The sequence below is a fragment of the Trichoplusia ni genome, chromosome 2 (assembly GCF_003590095.1).
Source record: "Trichoplusia ni isolate ovarian cell line Hi5 chromosome 2, tn1, whole genome shotgun sequence".
NCBI lineage: Eukaryota > Metazoa > Arthropoda > Insecta > Lepidoptera > Noctuidae > Trichoplusia > Trichoplusia ni.
Genome location: NC_039479.1, coordinates 2,937,569 through 2,958,395, shown reverse-complemented (window position 1 = coordinate 2,958,395; position 20,827 = coordinate 2,937,569). Strand labels below are relative to the sequence as shown.

General features: G+C 34.6%; 1 protein-coding gene across 3 annotated transcripts in view; it reads left to right on the top strand.

The window, feature by feature from the left end:
- Positions 1 to 20,827, top strand: part of LOC113503491 (receptor-type tyrosine-protein phosphatase kappa) — a 166,864-nt gene that overhangs the window by 119,393 nt on the left and 26,644 nt on the right. The gene's annotated exons all lie outside the window — the stretch shown is intronic.

The following is a 20,827-nucleotide window of genomic DNA, read 5'->3' as shown; positions in this document are numbered from 1 at the left end:
CAAGAAGAAATATCAAAAAACTGTTACTACCCAGTAAATAAAGACAATGAAAAAACGACAATATAAACAAAACATATCAAACCTCATCAAAAATCCCTAAATTATTAAAAACCAAAAACAAATGAAGATCTCAAATAGAATCAAAAACCAAGTTCATCAAAGGCTCTCTTTGTTTGTCAAGCATCTGTATCAACGGTGCTGGACAAACGGACAGCATTTGTACACTGTACGCATATATAATGGCGAGCTGACCTACAGGGGTCGTTCGCAAATAACTCAATGTGCAGACACGTTGCGAATAATTTGAGAATGTTTTAATGTCCTTTTTTCTAGGGATTTGGCGTTGTGAATGGGCTGACAGCTGGTTATGTAGTTGCTATGTTGTTGCGTTTCACTAACATAATTCAACTTCCGAGTCTAAATATTTTTGAATTCAGAATGTAGTTTTTGGTTTGATACCAAGATATTTAAAAGTTAGCTAGTTTGAAAGGTTCGACAGACAGCAATATTTAGAGCTCATTCACACCATCACATATTTTACCTTTGTTTTGTGTCCCATTTAGCTTTAGAATCAATGCTTGAAGGACTTTTAAACAAATACCAAATAGTTCCAAATAAAACTTAATGTTCAACACAAGCCGTAAATACTTTCAGTAAAAAAATGACAATCAAAAAGTATCCATCATGTAATAAAACATTGTACTGAAATGTCATCTCTATTTCCATTTTACTATGGAAATCGATCAGTAGGTACAATCGCGTAGAAAAATGCTAAGATATTTAACATGTGGTGCAGTAACCTCGGCGAGTACATCTGAGTACGTAAGTCGCTATTTACATGGTAACTAGGTGTTTATTCGGGGAGGCTCCGAGCGGGCCTCGGGAGAGCTGGGACGGTGGTACATGCGTGAACGGAAGGCGGTTACTAAGGGTGAGAGTATTTCGTAATCAATTTGCAAGTCTTCAATTCTTTTTTTTTTAACTTTGCTCTCGCTAAACACACGTCTTTTTAGGTCTAGATATAAAGAAGTGTAAGGTACACGGTGTATAGTATAAGTTATCTGTTCATTTTTAAGTTTAAGTTTTTATTGTTCAATTTTGATACACGTAGGTATTAAAATAGTCCCTTACGTTTTAGTAATATATTAAAACGTAAGGTTTTGGATTGGTAACACTTAAGAATTAAGAATATTAACCATTTACCTGCAGTTCACGTCAGAACTATCTTGTATTACTCCTATTATGAAGTTGTATTGACAGCATGTTTACCCAACAGTGGGACAAAAAAATCACTCGAAAAAATAACTTTATTTCATTTTATTAAAATCGCTCGATCTTATCAATTGGACCACCCACCAAGGGTAGAGGAGGGGTCGTGTCAGGCGCCACAGGGGCGCGCCGCCGCAAAAAACACTGCCATCAAATTCACAAGATTTGAAAACGCAATGAAAATAACCGTTATCTCCGTATAGGCCTTGTTTCGATTATGTTCACGAGCCTAACTTGATTTTACAATTATTCCTTTGTTTACTCATGTTTCTTTTATTCCGATTTTATGGTACCCAGAAAAGGAGTGACGTTTTGGGAATCATGTATGTTCTTTAGTACGGATAGCCGAATGTTGTAAAATGCTCGATCCCTGCGTAGGAAAACTGTGCGTGATTCACCAATGCTTGAATTGTTTATGTAGTCAGAAGTATGTATAAAAATTGTTTCATAAGGTTTGTATCTAGTTTTCCGATAAGTGTTTTATTTTTGATCGCGTCTCGCTCGCAAAATAACATTACGAAATAATTGACTGGATCGATCAAATGGCAACAATTTTTGACTTTAATAAAAAATTGTTTAACTGAATTATGAATTAATGTTGGAATTTAAATTAACTCCAGAATAAACCAACTGTTCCTTTTCTCGATTCCAAGGACCACGATGAACAAAATAAGCTATTTTGGTAAAGTTTAAATTAACGCCCACGTTCAATTATAAAATGATATATTTCCTGATAATGCTGAAACAATAAACAGAATTTTGAAATGGGCTTGGTCTTAGTTCAACAATATTATAAATATTTAACATTACAGACTTTCAGCAAACAGCTTTCGTGTAGGTATTTTCGATAAATGTTAAGTATACAAAAACGATTTTTTTTTTCAGGAAAACAGCTTCGCATATAATCTTTTCTATAAAAACATAAGAAAATTTTGAATTTTTAACGCGTTTTTTATTTTATAATCTATACTTATATACGTATATATTATATTATCTATATCTATACTAATATATAAAGCTGAAGAGTTTGTTTGTTTGTTTGTTTGAACGCGCTAATCTCAGGAACTACTGGTCCAAATTGAAAAAATCTTTTTGTGTTGAATAGACCATTCATCGAGGAAGGCTTTAGGCTATAAACCATCACGCTGCGACTAATAGGACCTAAGATACAATGGAAAATGTGAAAAAATCCGGGCAGGTACACCTAAATCATAACTTATATCTTCTACTCACGGGGACGAAGTTGCGGGCAACAGCTAGTAATATATAAAGCTGAAGAGTTTGTTTGTTTGAACGCGCTAATCTCAGGATCTACTGGTTCAAATTGAAAAAATATTTTTGTGTTCAATAGACCATTCATCGAGGAAGGTTTCAGGCTATATATCATCACGCTGTAACTAATAGGAGCGAAGATACAATGGATAATGTGGCAAAAAATATTCATTTTCGAGGGCTTCCGTTCAAAAATTCCTAACTTATATCTTCTAACCACGCGGACGAAGTCGGGGCCAACAGCTAGTAATATATATTTGTTAATAAAGATAAGTCTTGGCCTCTGCTCTGTAAATGCAAATCAAAGTCTTTCCATTTTTTTAAACATTTCTTTTCTTTTATAATAATTATAAAACTTACACAATATACTAATTGATACATTATTTTGTTCCATGTACGCTGCGGTCTTCATAAAACAGGTAAGTTATAACACTTTGGCGAAAAGTTCCAGTAGAAATAAAACTATCTCTACTTAGTCCAACTTGAGCGGATTTCTTTGCGGTTGAAGTTTTCTGGTCGAGCACGTGCGACCAATGTTTATAACCACGCCACGTGTGGCCTCTGTACTTCGAGATGTCTTCTACATTTCTACTTAAAGAACACTTGGATGTGCGAGCCAATTTTAAATACATTGCAGTTTATGTATGCGAATGTTTTCGTTGTGTTTGTATTGAGCAAGCAATGTATTTTGAAAGATGCTGTATGTCAAATTTTAATGAACTGTATTTTTTTAGAATAGTTTACTTTTTGAAGTAATAGGTTTAACGTGACATTATTATCATAGTGTTTTTAGCAAAAGCATATGTTTCTAGAATAATGAAAACTTACCTAGATTAGTTGTAGTTTAGAAAACTAACAAAAAGATAATGACGCTATTGGCGACAATAGTCTTACAAAAAATTAACGGACTATTTTATTATTTCAGAACGAGTCACATTTAAACCAGAGAGTAAGTTAAAGGTTTTAGAACAAATTATTTGTGTTTAGAAGCCTTAGGCTAAACTGGGAATAGAGAAAATAGAAAATTCGTCAAGCATTTCCAACCTCCTTTGATTTTGACCTGAAAATTTGTTTTTTTTTGTTTTCATTCGATTTCCAAATGTTTTGTTATTTCAATAAATGCTGGCGAACTTTCTAGAACGTTCCAGACGAAGCCAAAGCTTACAACCGCTATAATAGTAGCACTAATGCTTCCATATGCCTTCGTAGCCGAAATTAGTATGTGAAACTTAACCGAAAACCACCGACTTTTGTAATAACCTATAGTATATAACGTAGAAAAATGTGACACAGTAATAACAACTGTATATTTTATGTTGCAATGTTGATATTGGAAAAACACTTTTATATACACGTGTTTAAGTTTGTATTTACAATGGATCAAAGTTATTGGGTTCTAGGTTTTTTGTAGCCAATGCAATATTGGCTTTTAAATGGCAGTTACGTATATACAGGCACGGATATTGCAAGCCGACTTTTTTTGTTTTTTCATGATATCGTATTCGACTTTCATTCGTTTACTTGTATTAACCGATAAAGTTATGATGTAAAAATGTATTGAATAGTTTCAAATTGTTGCAAAAAATATTTTTCTGATCAACCGCTGTTTGAAATAAGAAAGTAACATATGTAAGGGACCATAGCTGTCATCCCTGCAAATCTGGTGTGATCTATTCAGAAATCACGAAAGATTACGAGGTTTAGAAGAAAAGGAGAGTGGCTTTCGCCCAGCTGTGAGATCACATATATTATATTAAAAAAAATGCTTTCCTGCAATCATGCACCGAAACATATTGAATATTGTATAGTTAAGTTATGTGAACAGAACTAGGTCAACGTTACAGTCAACAGAACATGTCACAACATGTCCAACATATTTATGTAGAGCTACTTCTCAATCGTATTTGGGTCAAATTCTTTTCGGAGACTTGTTATTGTATTTGTTTGTTTAGTTTATGAACTTTAGGGTATCTCTTTTTAATGGCTTGTAGGTCAAAGAAAATTTAACACTTCAAGAGTATTTGCTAAATATTCAATTTAAATTATTAATATACCAATTCAGTCGTGAATTAATTTTTATACAATTTAACGCATTCGACAATGAATTTAATTTATTTTTATTTCTAAAGAAAATATTAAAACACTTACATGTGTAAATTGGGATTCAAAACTAAGAGCTAACGCAAATAAATGTTATATGAACTCCAGCAAAAATCCAGGTCACTCGATTTTGAATGTGAAATCACATTTATGTATATCAGATATTTCCAATGAACCGGTTACTGGCAGTTCAAATCAACTCGTATCAAATATCGACAAAACTTTAATACACTCTGGAACGCTCCATTTGAATTCTCTCATATATTTGAATGCGAAAATACTGATTTTGAATCCGTTGCATTTCATAGCCAGATGTTAAAATAAAATTGTAGCTAAAATATATAATTTAAACTAAGTGTTAATATTACTAAAAGCTTCCAATCAGTTCTTTTGTAAAAAGGAAATGAACTTAAAAGTTTGACAATAAATAAGGACCTGCTTTCGTCTATTCATAGGCTTCAATTCAATGGATCATATAACCTACTTCTTGCGGATAAAGCGGACCCCTTTGACGAATTTTCACGAGTGATCGGCAAAGTAAAAACATGGCCGAAGTTTCCCAAACACGATGTATTGGTAACTGTTAGCGTATCGACGAACTTTGTTGGAGCCGTGCAAGTTATCGCTCTAAAAACATTTTACAACATGATTTTTCCCGGGGCACAGAAACTTCCTGATCCGCCCGTCAAGATTGGCGTCTAAAGCAAAAAACTTCACTTTTGAGGTATTGGATATTTTTTGCCGAGGTCTCGTTGAGAAAGTAACTTTGTCTTAAAATCCATTTTCATGGGCTACCACAGAATGTTTAGAAAATCTTACTCCAAGTTTGGACAGGCTGGTTTGCAATTTGAGGTATTACTAATGAAGGAGAATTTTATAACACTTTAAAACATGGACTAAAAAGTACATGTATAAATCAATCCGTATTGAAAATAAGATAAATTATTTATCGCATTTTTTATATGAGAATAATAATAATTGTACTTGCTTAGGTGCAACGAATATCAGCATTTTGTTAAACGACTGAACAGATAAGATAATTGCATAAGCTTATAAGATTCCTCCAGAATTATATTTTATAAGTAGATTACTAAAACTTATTATTCCTGTACCACGAACTCCTATAGAACAACTGTAACCACTGTATAAATGAGACACCGCTACGCGCAAAGTAGAGCGCCCTCTCGCTTCCACAAAGGAAACAGTCTAGCTTTAAGTTATCATAGTACAGGCAGAATATTAATTAGGATAGTAATTAGAATTAGAGGCAAGCTTCGCTTACTGTGTTAGTCTGTTTTAGTATGGTTAACTATCTAACAAACAAATGCTTATTAGATCGCTCATAACACAATATCGATGAAATCAAAATTAACAGCTTCTAGTGTGTAGTTCTAATCACTTGCCTTTTAGAGACGATATTTTTTGACATAAGATGGCTTGAACTAAGTTTCAAAGGTCGGTACCACTAATGTCTCAAGTTCTTGTCTTGATCGACAAAAATATGGGTATTGGCTCCAGAAATCCTAGGTTATTTTTTCTATGTTATTTAATGTTTATCGCGAATTTAAACTTGTTATTAAATATTTTTACTCATAGATCATGTACTGAATACACAAAAATACAGGTTTAAGAATGTATATATTTCTACGGCTACTTTAAGCAGTTATCCACGTTTTCATCTAGCCACACCACTCTATACATAATGAGTGTTTTAAGACGTATTGTTAAACAACTGTAGCAACATATGAAAAAAAAGAAAATAAAAATAAATTTGCATTGAATGCCAGCACTACTATCTCCACATGAATAAACTTTCGTGTATCAGAAAAGTGACTGAAACTGGAATCAATTTTGCTAATCAAGAACTGAACATATAGTTTTTTTTTTAGGTTAATACCCGATACTACACAGCTATATTTTTCTTGGTGAGAAACCACAGCACAATCATTATAAGTCCACTGCTGGACAAAGGGTTCCCCGATCACCTCACACAACTTCTTCGTCTTCACTGAGTCTTTATCTCCAAGAGTACAGTAATTTTAGTTAATTAACAAAAATGTGAGCCTAAATACAACCACGGATCTCACCTCTTAAAATCACGCTGCAGGTAAAAACAATAAGCATACTTAATTTAAAAAGAAAAGCACATCAAAAAAATAATAACGAAATTCTTTAAATAAATAATAATAATAAATAAATGCGGACAACATCACATACATTGTTCTGAACCCAAAGTAAGTTGCTAAAGCACTTGTGTTATGGAATTCAGATACAACGAAGGTACCACAAACACCCAGACCCGAGACAATGTAGAAATGTGAATTATTACATTGACCCGACCGGGGATCGAACCCGGGACCTCAGAGCTAGCGACACCTTGAAACCGGTGCGTACGCCACTCGACCACGGAGGTCGTCTTTGTAGGTAAATTAATTAAATAAAAATACGAGGTGAAGCGACGCAAGAGCACACATTACCTCGAAAATGTTAATGGGATCTCGAGTATCCTGTTTACATTTTCGCCTCTATTAACCCTTACTGATGTACTTTTCCGAGAACTTTGGTCCGGGATAACTGGTCTTGTTACATTCAGTTGGAGTTTTGGCCTGTCTCCAACATTCCCCCGCCGCGATTGGACCCAGTGGGGGCCCATTGTTGTCCAATTCGGTGACAGGATTAATGGCCCGCCAATATGTGTGACGTATTTTTCCTTATAGTTGTTTTTATCCCAAATATGGATACCTGATTATTCAACTTATTGGGCTACGAAAGTAGTGTGACAACCATATTATAGGTCCTTACTTGGGTTTTGTAGAAACCAAATGTGTGACGATATCTATGACCAACCGTTACACAATGTTTTTACGTTCACTTTTTTCATCAAACCTTACCTAACTACACTTGGTCAATACTCTACGCGTAGTCGTATCGCTACGACTCGTCAAGGCGCTACGCGTAGTGAATACGCTACGCGTGGTCCCGACTAAAAAGGCCGTATAGTTTTACGTTAACGTTAGTGCTCACAGCGAACCTGATCTAAAAATGTTTGCGATCTTAGCATTGAACACTATTAATGAAATATCCAGTATTGCTTAAACAAATGGCACGCAGTACAGAAAACAATAGAATGTTGAGTTTTCTATCTTTAAATCCACTGTACCGCGCCCCTGCCAACGGGTTCTGTCTATCAAAATTCCGACGACGAAATTAAACTTTCCATCGATCAGTAATATAATAGCTAGATGTTCAACTGACTGGCTTAAATTTCATTCTCGAAATATCTTTACCGCTGAAAATAAATTGAAAAGTTAATTGTATTTTAGAGACGAAAAACAAAAGGCAACAGAAGTGTTTTAATACAAAATTAAAGTATTTGTATCGTTTGACACTCGATTATTGTTACCATTTCCAAGAATCCGCTTAATTTTGTATTTTATGGCTTTTTTAGAGTATTATAAAATTTGATAATAAAGTACCATTCACGGTTTTACTATCAGCTGTTGTTATGCTGTAGCCGTTGTGGACGCATGATAACGCGAGGAATGAATCGCGATCCTTATTCCATGGGAAGATGGTTATTGAGTTAATAATGTTTTATCACTCACACTTATATTTCTACCTACAATTTGTATTTATTTAAGTTTCAGCATAAAATTATTACACTTATTGTCTTATTGAATAAAAACTAAACAAATCTGTCGAAATCAACCACTTCTTCTCTCATTTTTAATGAAATAAACAGCACCTTTGTATACCTTTTCTTGTATATTGTCTATTTACCATGTGGTGTCTTCATAATTTATTAAATAAATAAAAAAAAACCGAAGTCCTGAAGCAAAACGTCGATATATATAAATACGTAGAACTGCACCATCTCGTATTCAACCCAGGAGACCAATCTGTTTGGTACCGATAAACTTTACTGCCACGAACTTGATTTGCACTATTCGGTATCGACCATATAGTTTTATGAACTCAACACAATTCCAATCCGTGCATTTATGTTTGCTCTACGTTGCTTTACTGACTTTATTCCCTATAAAAGAGAGTATAACAGTAAAATCATTGTTTTATTTAACACTAGCCATTGCGCTCGTTCCGTTTGAATACCGGTTTCCACGTCAAAAATGAAAAGGATTGGATATTGTTTACTTATAAACGCAAGGACAGCCGGAGAAGAAAGAGACAGAGAAGAAATCAAATGGAAAATTATGAGGATACCACCTGACGGTTATGTAAGGCTCATGACGATGATGGTAGTTGAAAAAACCAAAAATTTATGTGTACCCGAAAATCATGTTAGATAGACAGATCAAAATAATTTACCACGGAAATTACGCTGCTTTTTCTATTATTTTAACCACCGTAAACGAAGTCACGAAAATGCGCCATAAATCCATTACAATACAAACAAACGCTTCTGTCAGTGCGTTAGTTATAGTTTATGTTAATGATATCATCTTAACATGTAGTAGAAACATAACAGGCCCAGTTTTCAATGTTCTTAGTCGCAATATCCCCAGCAGCTGTCAATGCTTGTCGGACGTTACACGACGCCATGTTGGCCGCCATTTTCTCTCGACGTGCAGCGACATCTCTCCCAACGGACACAGCTGAGAGTTCCATTTTCAAAGTTTCGAATCGTTAAAGTAGAAGTTTAATGGAAGTGACGGTTCTATTTCGATATTTTAAATACAAAACTGTTCTGGAACGAGTTTTTTTTTAACAGTTTGATTGAGTAAAGTTAGATTTTAAATTGAGTTTGAAATTACACGTTATTCATTTATTAAAGTTACTCTAATTAATGTATCAAAAGGTTATTAAATACGTTAACCCAAGCAAATTAGTTTTTGATGTGAAAATTGAAATTGAAATAAACATAACATTTGGGTAACTTCACACTTTTCTTTGATCTCCCATTTAAATTAGGCATTCCTAACAGGGGTTCCACGAACGCTAAATAGGTCTCTATCGGCCTAAATCAATTTATCAATTTATCTAAAGGAACGTTGGGCATTAAAGTTAGCTGTGACGGCACGTTCCCTTGTTTATACGTCTTACGATGGCCGACTTAATCAGTCTCGGATAAAAGGACCAGTAATTGGACTATGTCGTATCTATGATCTCGCGTCTTTTGCATTGCGAGACTGTCGGAGCTTGCTAAAAGAAAAATAAAACTCACGTTCTTTGCTTTTTTTGCGTGAGTGTATTTCTTTCTCGCGCTTTATATTTTCCTGCGATGAATTTTCACGATGGAAAAGTAGGAAAATTTTGTCCTCGATTTAATGAAAAACTGAGTTAAATATTACGTGATATATTCTGTACATGCCAGTCATTACTTTACTCCAATTCCGAAACAGCTGTTAAACTTCACGATTAGTTTGCAACACATAAGTGCATCTATATAGGAATAAAGTGTCACTTTAAACAATATCTGCATAGCAACGGTAACCCAGTTCGGAACAAACTAGAAGCTAAACGGAGCGTGATAGCACTAAGTTTATATATTCTAATCCAAACTCCTGAATTGGAAATCGGTTCAGCCCCCGACGCATATAAAGTAGGCACACAACAGCGTACTGTGTGCTGTGCATACAGCTTGGTGGTCCTTTAACTATTTTTTGGTCCTTTTGGTAGCAAAGTTTTAAACTGGCTTGTGTATGAAAAATAACAGAAATATATGTAAATTTTTTCGCGTACCGTGTAGACTGCTTCACACGGTGGACGATGAAAAAATGATGAATAAGTACTGAATCAGACTGGAAACGAAAGGATAATGGAATGTTCTAGTCAAACTTGCTTAGGTTTATCTCTAGTAGTAGACCGTCATATCTTTAGTCAATTCATAACACAGGCGTAATATATTGTGAACCAGTGGTATTTTTATCAAATATTGTCGATTTCATTTCAGCCTTTTTTTTCGGATGGGAAATGATCAAATGACTCCTTCCGCTTTGGGTTAAGCGGAAGGGAAGGTCAGACTTTAACTGACTAAAATTCACTGATGTTCTTTCCTTCGTCCTTCGTGTACCAGGGCCGCGGTAACCCATTCGGACAATCCTGTTGCCCCGGGTTTCATTAATTCATTCTTAATCAAAACAAAAACTTTTGCTACTTAAAACACGTTTCAGCAAAAACAATACAGTTCGATCAATCGCAAATGAACACGCTCATCTCGCTACTCTCAGTCGATAAACAGATTCTCCAGCTCAAGGATAGAGCGTTGACCTCAGCCACGCATGTTACAAGAATTTATTGAATTTCTCAAGACCTTACTCTAGAGTGAATTTGTATGTTTATTGGAAGGACAAGGGTAGAGGTTAATTAAGTTTTAAGTGTTAAAGGATCTATTAGTAGTATGTGGTTTGTTTTTAGAGGGTTAGGTATTAGGTTTGTGGTGAGGTAGGTTATTTTGGCGTAAGCTTCTTCATTTCTGAGTTTTTAATTAATAATATAAAAAAAATCGTAATTAGCCGGTCAAGTAGAATTCAAAAAAATGATAGTTATGTAATTTTCTTAAATCGATAAATGGTGCGATGATGAACGCATCAATCTTGGTGGCACGTATGGAAGCTAGGGCTAATAACGTCACCTGTCAGTATAAAATGTACTGGTCAGTGACGTCATACAAGATTTCAACTTATCGTAGCCGATTTTTTTCTAATGTCTTACGGACTGAATAAGATTTTAGTTAAACTCTCAACAAATAGTGGTTCCTTATTTAAAATTATAAAAAAACTGGTGGTTCTGCAACCAGCATTGAATTTCTTACTTTTCGTTTTTAAACCACACAAAACATTATTTCAGAATAATCACTTTAGGTACATTATTCCTCATGTTGATTCCGTAAAAGTTTAATGATCAAATGAATGCTTGATGTTTTATAATGAATACAACATCAAGCAGTTGCACTTACACAACAAAACAACACACTTCACGCCATAACTCGTTAGCAACCATTAACAATATCCTGCGAGCTCAAAACCAGCTCAATAACAATTGTGAACAGACATAGTTGTCTAATTTCAGTCATGCAGCAGTTTGTGACGGTAATCACAATTGAAACGCGAAACTCCTACACAGTTATCATATACAATACGAAATACGAGGAAATTGTGCGGAGTATTCAAAGCTGGCGTTTTAATTAAGTTTTTACTGTATTTTGAGAATAATTTTTCGGGGCATGAAGGCTTTACTAAGCATTTTTGTTGCGTATCGCAGTTGAGCAGTGTGTGTCTAATTTTAGTACAAAAGGACCAAGACATGTATGAAATAAGCTTTCGGCGTGGTTGAACTCGAACAGTGCCTTGAAGTGAACACCTATATAATTGTTGTAAAATGAAAAAATTGCGGATTATTGTTATATTTAATAAAAGAAAGTATTTAGAAAATAAAAACGTAGTTTATATTTTGAGAGAATTTAAAACATAAGACACAGACAGTCAGATTGTCAAAAACTATAAAAAGTAAATAAGTACTAAAATAAGGTTCAATATTTTCATATTTCATCAATTATCTATTATACTTGTTACGGCTGTTGAGTATAAAGTATATTTATTCAACATAAAGACTTGATAGGATATCAGTACTCCAGAAAAGTAGAACAAAGAACCCGGGTGTTTTTAAACGGAGACCGTCCACCCGCATCATTGAGATACACTATGAGATTTGGTCGAGACGTCGGTGACACAATAACGAGGCTGAAGTGGACTTGGGCAGGCCACTTGGCCAGACGAAGTGATGGCAGGTGGACTAAGGCGGTGACAGAATGGTGGCCAAGACAAGGCAAAAGAAGCGTCGGTCGTCCGGGAGCAAGATGGGTCGATGACATTATAAAGGTCTCGGGTCGAGTCTGGATGAGGTTAGCACAGGACCGTAGAAATTGGCACGAAAAAGGGGAGGCCTATGCCCAGCAGTGGGAGGATAAAGGCTGTGGATGATGATGATGATGATGAGATTTGGCCCAAATTCATTAGTATCAAAACTGCACGGATAACCGAGTGGTTGAGGTCATCACGCCAAACCCACTGTGCGCGACATCTCATGGGTCCAATCCCTGCGTAGGATAAACCGTTCTGTGATCAGTAATTGTCCTTAGTCTGAGTGACTTTATGCAGGTGACTTAAATATTTGTGGAATCCCCCACGACACAACGATAAAATTTCCTAATGCAAATAAGCTTTATCTAATCCGAGTGCGACTTACTCCACAAAATGACTAAATAATTCATTATTTCTTTCTCTGAATGAGCGTAAACCAAGCCCTCAGCACGTGGACTGACATGTTGTATTGATTAGTCATACTACCGTCAATGGAAGACTCTTGGGCTTCGTCCAAATTACGAACAAACATTATTTGGCTTTGGTACGTAAGGAGATGTCTGAATGTTTTAAGATATGTAACACAAAAACTATTTTAAGTATAATACTTACAGTGTCTCGTTCGCATTTTAGGCTAGTCTTATTAATTATTAATCTATAAAGCTTTGGTCCTAAAGTAACATAGGCCACAGAATTAAAATTAAATGTATAATATTTTTCAAGTCACATATTATCTACAGGATAACAAAAGTAAACCTATTCTTCTATCACATGATTCTTGTATTCAACCCAAAAACGACGATCGCTCTGACAGTGAACAAAAAACAGTCATCGTCCTATTACAAAATAAAAACTAAGAAACTCATAAATTCCTCCGACGAATATTGTTCTCAGCAAAACCTTGCAACCTCCTCCGAGTAATATCATATTTCCCATGTAAAAACTTTAATACAGCGAAGTTCTTATCCGGCCGCCTCAACGGGCGTAATTTATTGCTTACTTACGCATAGCGGTGACTATGAACATAATACCGTAATACTTTCAATGTTTAGCATCTCTGGCAAAGTTCATTGACGTGATGAATTTTCTAGAAGATGGAACTGACAACCCCTGCTTTAGTATAAGGTCATGGGTATGAAAGACATATTTACGTACACCTACATAAAAACGCAGGTGACATAGCGGTTTATGTTTAGTTAGTATGAGACTAACACTACCCGTTCCCTTCCCCGAGGGAGTGGGTGTCCATGAGTATACACCGCCTAAACAAAAAAAGCTAACAAAGAGACATGACAAGTGTTAAAACCTCTTTCTAGTTCTACATAACTTTCTACGTCATAAATTGATATTACTAGTTTCTGACGCCTCTGTATCGAATCGCCCGACTAGTATCGAATCCAACTTAAGTATTTAATTATGAGCCGCGTCACTCAAAAATGCACCCTATTTATATATCAGCTAATGTTTACATTTGCTGCTGACTGTATTTACGCATAGCGATGACTTTGAGCTGAATATTTCAGTGTTCAGCGTTTTTGGAAAGTCCATTGACTCGATGAATGGTCTAGAAAATCGGAGCTGTGAAATGCAGACGCATTCGTATTATATTAGTTTTTCTAATCTGATTATTTTGAGACGCGACGTAGTTTTTTTTAATTGAATTAAATGTTTGGTCTGAGTGCTTTTAGCTAATCTTTAAAAGTAGGTAATTATTGATTAAAATTTGTTGTGGATTTGTCTAGGTCAGTTTGCAATGTCATGAGCAATTTCCATTGCAGGTATCAGTAATATTTATGTTTTAGGTATATTGAAAAAGGCGTATTCTCTTTCTAAAAGAATCTCGGAAATAACTGACGATACACTGTGTCTAGCACGACCTACTTTTGCGACGTAATAGAAATAATTCACTTCGCCATTTCCTTAAAAGGAATGATTTTTTAATGTTTCTCTTATAGAACATACGTTATTTAGTTCTATTCATGTCTCCAACACACTCAAACACCAACAGCTGCACAACAAACGTGCCCATTATTCCTTACTTCTCAGATAGAGTCAGATACAAAAACCATTACGGAAACACTACCCATCGTTATTGTTTACTAACTCCATTTAATAGCAATGGTACACCCGATATCCATGCTATTGTCTTTAGATTGCGTTCCGGAGCCTTCGAGAGAGATTGTGGGATTAACGTTCCCTTTTATCTTTGGCTAAAACAATTTCCAGCTTAGTAAACAGTGACGCAATGGGGACTGTGAGAGACTATGATGGAGAGTAGGGCCTGACGAAATGACTATGTCACTCGTTGTCCTAGTAGAAAAAAGTCTATTCTATTGAATATTTAGAAATCGTTATGACAATTGAATATGTAGGTATAATATGAACAATATATTTGTGCCCAGAATGAATTAGTAGTTGTTTCTAATTTTGAAATTGATGCAGAATTCCATTTGTCTCAACATTGTTAAAGCTTTTAATGTGATGTATACAGTATATATTATGTATTATATGACGGCTGCGATGGTAATGGTCCCCTTAAAATTAAGCCCAGAAATGTGATGATAGAGGCTTTCGATTAATGATGAAAATGAAGCTAAAACAGTTGAGTCATAACGTACAGGCACATAATTTCCATCACTTTATTTTGATAGCATCTTCAAAGATTCATACTTGGATTATACAACGGTTTACCTACTCTTGCATATTTATCGGAATTGCCCGAATTGTTTAGACGTAACCGGGGTCCTTAATCATGCGCTGACGCGGCGGGAGGGTCGCATAGTACGCATAAACTGTAGAATAATCTAAAAATATTTTTTTTACGTAGTTCACTGTACGGATATGATGGTATTAACCAACATATCGCCCAAATGCAACACAATTTAAACTTGAAACTTACTGAATCAGGAAATTGGACAGTCGCGCCAAAATTAAATAAGTTTATAATGCATTATAGTCCGCTTCGGAAGCAATACAAAATGTATGTGCTACGTCAGCTGATACCGTTCACTTTTAATACAGAAAGCCTTTTAATATGTTCCGTTAATGAAGTAATAATTTATTTCAGACAGTCGTATTGCATATGTTTTTTGTAGCTTTGAATTTGATATTGTGGAGAATTGAGGCTATTATCAGTATTTTTAGATATGCCTAGGATAGATGAAAATAACATGTTTAAAATATGTAACATGTCTTCAAAACGTTTACAGTTAATTTAACGTAGAGACCTAGTTTTAAATAAACATATACCTGTGTTAGGAGTAAACAATAGATTTTAAGTTGTCAACTAACTGTTGACATTTTGACAATGACATGACAGGCTGTTAACTTGAAAATTTTTGAGGATTATACTCTCTCCCTTTTTTTACTGTACCTTTTTTGAGCCGGATTGTCTCTACTCTTCGTTAGATTTTCACACTAACCCTAGCTAGCTCACTATGGGTTGGCGATTTCAGATTTCAATTATTGGAATTAGTTTTCCTTACGATAATCTTCCTTCAGCGTTTGTCATAGTACATATAGCTATAAAAATCTTATATGTTATACCTTGTCCGCGTTGTGATAAAACAATAAAACACACATGTAAACACACATACGTATAAAATACTTCCGTGACCTTAATTCGAACGATTGTATACATTACAATATTCAATTCACAAAAATTAATATACCCGGAATCAAAAACATTTATTCAGTGGTCAAGATTTAACTTTTTATTTAATTAAGTGCTTACAAGGAGGTTGGAGTTTTATATTTTCATTGTTGAATATTTCATAACAAACGTCAGGAAAACCGTCGAGCTCTGAGTACTAATTAAAATGTAATGAAAAACTTTTGCGAACAAAAATGTACTGTGGTTCAGAAGTTCGGATATAAGACTTCGTGGAGTGGTACTTACCGGTATTTGTGGATGTACACACTTCGCATGTTCATAGCCTAGTGGCGAGACCCTGGGGTTGTCAGTTAAAAGGTCATAGGATCGAACTCTTTACGCATGAATATTTTCCGAATGTATGTATTAACATGTGGAAAAGCGATTACGACTCCCTAAAATCTATATAGGAAAACTTTGTTAAAAGATCAACCTACCTAGGTACGTTATGATACTTGAGAGACAGAAAAAGAAGATTTGTGGCCTAGAGGGTCAAAGAGCCTTCGCGTCGTGTACAAATGTCACTTTTAAATACAGTAACGATGATAGAAATGTTTGGTGTGTTTGTCTGGGACTGAGCTTCCCTTAAAGCGATGCCGTTCGTCGGTCCATTAATGCTCACAGCAAGCAGATCCTACTTAATTCCGTAATCGTAAAAAGTCATTGGCCAACATGGTACAATATATTTGTAAACACTACAGTAACTACGTACAGTACGTATTGAAACCGTAATAGTCACTGCTATTTCCTCCTAACAAGCCCTGTGGTCTTTTTATAAAGATACCTAGAATAGTATTGCCCAAAATAATTTAAACATGCTAAATCATAAAAAGTCAATAGTCGTTACTCAGACACGGCCTCATGTCGTTTAGATCTACAGATTAAAAAGGTCCCATCATCCAAAACGTCTCCATAATCCGCTGGTTTTTTAATCTTTCATCGCATCGCCAAAAAGAGGCTTATATTCGAGGGTGGGCAACAAAATGGCAGAGTTGATAAGGTTTGTGATAACCGTGTTAAGTGATAAGCTGTGATGGAGATAGACCGCGTGATACGTGACTGCCGGCTTTGGTGATTTCTTTGCCATTCTTTTTTCTTGGTTGATGTTTTTGTTGTCTGTTTGTTTTTTTTTTGCGTGATTTGGAGATAATATGATGCGTAGATGTCTTCACACCCGTCTCTGATAATGTTCTTTTTTCTGATGTTGAAATTTATGTCGGCGTCCAGGTATATTTCAGTAGTTTTCCGAAGTTTAATAATAAAGCAGTAACCGTAGTAGTCAAAATTAAAAAAACAACACAAGTAGAATCAAATTATCCAACAAACACAACAGCTTTAAGACAACTGTTTATTTCAATAAACACCCCATTTACCCTTTAACATTAAAAGCTCCATTATTTCCTGTTATTGGAGTGATTTTCATAATCCTTTGTTACTTACAAGCCGTTGACCGTAATATTACATCTCTTAACTGTCTCGCAGTAATAAATGAATACTCAACATCCTACACCACCGTCATCCGTCATAAAGTGGGCCATACTAGCACTTAGCCCTGCCACAGAGTAAGTGCTTCGTAGAGGCGACACTTCACACCACCACTTGTCGATACGTACCTATGCTTACATACTATATACCTATAGCATAAGTACTATTTAGGTACAAGGATTAAATTTATCATGCGTATGTTACCTCAATATAAGATAACATCACAGAACTAGGAGAGAGAATTATAGTTGCATATTATGCACAATTGATTGTTGGAGACAATATAAGCGTCATGCATGCGTTACCTTAATATTAGATTTACGCAAAGCCTCACATCACTAAATCATCATCACAGCCTAAGTCTGGCGAGTAGGAATAGTAAGAAAAATTGTATGATTTAAAATAAATAACAAAAAAAAAACTAAGGATGTGAATAGTTGCATATTATGCTGTTTTAATTAATTTGAAAGTGTACCTTATAACACCGCTGAGTTTAATTATCAAAAGCAGTAATGGAATTATTTATAAGCATCCTCCGTCCAGTTTTGGATCCAATTGTAGGTGTTCACGAGGATGCGATGTCAATCCCGACACATAAACACTAGTAAACCGTTTAAACAAAAAATAAATGCTTAATCGTTCAACAATAGGTGAACTTATTGACAACTACAACGATGACAACCAAATACAAATGACTTTTTCGTAAAAAAAAAACTGTAAGTGCTAATATAAGGGTACATAAAAACACGTCTGTAAAACATTTACTCTGTGGCTCTTGTGTTTAGAGGCCCACAATAACGGCTCATATAATGGGGTAGTTGTTGTAATATTGCCCATTTTTTGTGCGATTTGAGGGTTAATATCGTTATAGGTTGTTACCCTTTGGGTTACTGATATTGGGTTACACAATAACTATTTACATTGAATTTATGTAGACTGAAAGGGTTCGGCATAATGTATAAGTAATAAGAACAAAAGTTACGATTTATACTAAAACTTGGATAAGAAGGTTGGGTCGAGTATGCACCTCTAATGGTTATAATGTTTCCATGTTTTCATATGGTGTACTTGCTAATTGTATCATTAACTATCAATTACCAATGCTATAGGTCATTAATGTGCTGGGTTCATTCATCAATCAAAAACGGAATTTTGTCATTAAAAACACAGAATTGATGCATCAAAACTTTGCTATTAAAAAAATGCATTATTTCACTTTTTAATTTACACAAAAAATACCGAAAAACTTAATTCAAATCAACGAATAAAAATGTCCAAAGCCTTCCTATAAACTCAAATGATGGGACTCAAAGCCATCTCAAACTAATCAAGCTATAAACTTGTCGGCCAAATCATGGGCCGTTCAACTTCGACCCGCCATTCGCTCTTCCATTCATTCAGTCAGTCGTATAGCTTATTCATTCATTCAATAATCAGGCTAATTTTGCGCCAGTCAATTTTTATTTAACGACATTTCTTGGGCGCGAAATGAGTTTGACATTTTTAGTTCGAATAGAATTTTTAACATAGCTTAGGTTATTTAATTCATGTTATTTTTATTCTTTATGTTCGTAGATTAAAGAATAGTTTTTTTATTTGAGGTTTTCTTTGTATACCTATACACGATAGGTCCCTTAATTGCATTTTACACTATGCATCAAAATTGCATCTCGGTATTAAAGTAGATTACTTAATCAATTTGTAAAAAATGGACGTCTTGTCATTAACAAGAGTTGTGTGGCTTACAATATTATATTTTAAACCTAAAACAACATGATCAGATACTGTTGTAATAATATTTTATTAAAACTTATTACCTTTTGAAACGTTGTCATTAAATGAACGCCATTAATTCTCTGCTTCCCAAAATTTCGCCCATCGATCAAGAGCTCTAGAATATGAATTCAAATTAAGAACAGAATTGCAATCGTTCTAAAGTCGAATTAGAAACGGCAATTTACAGCCGGCGGGGATTTTTTGGCGGGAAACGGTACGAGAATTATTATTAGTGTTAAAGACCCACCAGGCTATTGCGCAATTGTTTTATTTGATGGTTAAACACGGTATAGAGCAAATATCGCATAATAACACTTTTATTTTCCTATTTAACATTAAAAATAATTATTAAAAAAATTGAAATTACATTGAAGATTAGATAATAGTTTTGTATTTAGTATAAAATAAGTGTAAAATGTATATATGTGACATATAATTATTCAAATCACGTGTAGACAATCTATTGACCGTATTTTTTTCTTTTACATTTCTATTATTTTTGACACTAACTGCCTTCCATATCCATGTATATATAAATACTTAATTACCTATATTATGCTAGTACACTCACAGTGCGCTTTCAAAGCACATTCAGACGAATGCGGGTGCAGTCACTGATTACACGTGCCTTTGTGAGCCGGTTGTCTTCAAATGCACAAAACCAGGTTCCACTAACGACTAAACTTATCTAAAATACAGTATTCCACAAAAACGGCTTAATTTCACAAAGTGGATATATCTACACTTAATTAAAGTTGTGGACGAAGATAAATACAATCGACAAAAATACTTTTAATGTCACGTTTTAAAGTGGAATCAGTAAAAAATAATTAAGCTAGTTATGAAAATTAAATATTATTGAAATAGACAATATATTTAATAAATAATATTCTTTAAAATATTATATTGTTGTGGATAGAATGTAAAGATATTACACTTCTGACGAGTTTTCATTATTTCGGTTCTTATTCTACTACACTATTATCAAAAAAGTAGTCGAGGTTTAGTGCCTAGAGTACGTCTTTAACCTTCGTGCTAACCTTAAGCATGAGAACCTTTAAGGTTAGAAGGTCATAAGAACCGTCTTTATATTGCAAACTATTAGTATGATTAACGTCCATCACATGCAATATTCCGTGCCCAATAGACAAGGGATCTACAATGATAACCACGAAATTAATGTAGTTGCTCCTTTATACTGTATTTTTACACAGACTAGAAACAAAATATGCAACAATGCTATGTAATAAAAAATAACATAACACGTACACAGGTACCTAACTTCTACTTCTATCACTATTACGTATCTCTTAATAGCAAATCTACTATATTTGTCACAGACATAATAAGGTGCTTGACTAAGGCCCGATTTTTGAGTCGCCAGATAACTTTTATCTGAGGAATAAATATGGCCGCTTGACATATTTTCTATACAAAAGCTGTCAAAACGTCA